This window comes from Lipotes vexillifer, unplaced genomic scaffold (genome assembly GCF_000442215.2).
Source record: "Lipotes vexillifer unplaced genomic scaffold, Lipotes_vexillifer_v1.1 scaffold278, whole genome shotgun sequence".
Classification (NCBI taxonomy): domain Eukaryota; kingdom Metazoa; phylum Chordata; class Mammalia; order Artiodactyla; family Lipotidae; genus Lipotes; species Lipotes vexillifer.
Genome location: NW_006769677.1, coordinates 559923 through 561688, shown reverse-complemented (window position 1 = coordinate 561688; position 1766 = coordinate 559923). Strand labels below are relative to the sequence as shown.

The 1766-nt window shown below is 53.9% G+C and overlaps 1 pseudogene across 1 annotated transcript; it reads right to left on the bottom strand.

Annotated features, from left to right (window-relative positions):
• Positions 1-477: 477 nt before the first annotated feature.
• LOC103086849 (hepatic leukemia factor pseudogene) lies at positions 478-1172 on the bottom strand (annotated as a pseudogene). The gene has a single exon (XR_456894.1). The product of XR_456894.1 is annotated as a hepatic leukemia factor pseudogene (transcript).
• Positions 1173-1766: the final 594 nt, after the last annotated feature.

Genomic DNA, 1766 nt, shown 5'->3' with positions numbered 1-1766 from the left:
GACCTTCCCCAGCCAGGACTTGAACCTGTGTCCCCTGCATTGGCAGGCGGATTCTTTTTTTTTTTTGGCTGCATTGGGTCTTCATTGCTGCGCTCAGGCTTTCTCTAGTCACAGCGAGCGGGGGCTAGTACTCTTCTTTGCGGTGTGCAGGCTTCTCATTGCGGTGGCTTCTCTTGTTGCAGAGCATGGGCTCTCGGCCGCACCGGCTCAGTAGTTGTGGCTCGCGGACTCCAGAGCACAGGCTCAGTAGTTCTGGCGCCCAGGCTTAGCTGCTCTGCAGCATGTGGGACCTTCCCGGACCAGGGCTTGAACCCGTGTTCCCTGCATTGGCTGACAGATTCTTAACTACTGTGCCAGCAGGGAAGTCCCTGCAGGTGGATTCTTAATCATTGCGCCACCAGGGAAGTCCCAAAACCTGGTCATTTTATGATTCTGCATCACTGAAGGTAATCTGAGGTACTGGATGACAGCAGTGACTTAAATCTGCTGGGTACTTTTTCCTCCAGTGCTCTTCAGATCATCTGGGATGAAGACTTTGCGAGCTTTCTTAATCACGGGCTGTGGCTTCAGTTCTTCCTCAGAGAACTTGGGTTTGCGACGGTCAAACATTTCCTGCCAGGGGATGCTGGAGAGGGCAAGGTCGGCCGGGTCTGGCTCATAGCCCATCGGGACCTGGATGGTGTCAGGGTCAATGGGGCTCGGAGTATTGCGGTTGGCTGGCAATAGCTGGTCTGGTCTGATGGGGCTCTGCATGCAGTTTGGGGATGGGATGCCAGAGTGAATGGGTGCTGAGGTCCGACTGCTGAGGTCCATGACGGAGGGGGAAGCCGGCTGTGGCCCGGGAGTGTGAGGGCTGTGGTCATGCTGAGACGGGCTGGGGGGAATGCCATTTTCCGACAAAAACTCCTCCAGGTCCATGTATTCCACCTGGAAAGTATCTCCGTCATAGGGAAGGGTTTTGTCCCATAAGGTGGGTCCCAAGAATGCTGACTGGGGACCGTCGGGCTCTTACTCTCATCATCCAGCTTCTTTTCCTTGTCTTTATCTTTGCTAAATGCATCTTCGTGATGAAGGGGGAGCTTCAGCGGGTTCTCCAGCAAGGACCCGAGCACGCGGTAGGGAGGTGGGATAAAGGTGGGTTTCAGTGGGAGTGGTCGGGACATTTTCCCCATCGCTATGCACTCAATTTTTTTTTTTTCTTAAAAAAAAACAACCCCAACCTCCCCCCAAAATGTTGCTGAGCTTCTTCCTCCGTCCTTTGCCAAAAGTTCTCGCTTTCAAGGCGGTGGAGACAAGGGAGGAAAAAAAATTACCTATGTCTTTATAAATACATCTGCATAAAAATATAAAACATCTGCATAAAAACAAAAAACGTTCAGGTTCCCAGTGCAGTCCCCAGGGAGCGCGCCAAGTGCCCGTGAGCTCCTCCACGACGTGCAGGGTGCTCTCACTTGCCTCGAACCCCTCGTCTTGTAAAATGTTCAAAATTGCGAAAAGGAAAGAAAAAAGACGCAGACGGCTGCAGAGGGCGGAAGGCACCGCACCAACCGGCCGCATCGCGCCCTCCCACTCCCACCCCTCCCCCTCCCTGCGCTGGGGGCTGCTGCTCCCCAGCGCTCCGCGGCCCCGCCGCCCACAGTCTCTTTAGATCCCAGTAAAGAAGTGAGCAGAAGTCTTCCGAATCTGCAGAGCCCCAGGGGCAATGAAAATGGAAGGATTTGTCACAGCCTAGTTGATCTGGAGACTCCCACTGGGTTTATTTTAAG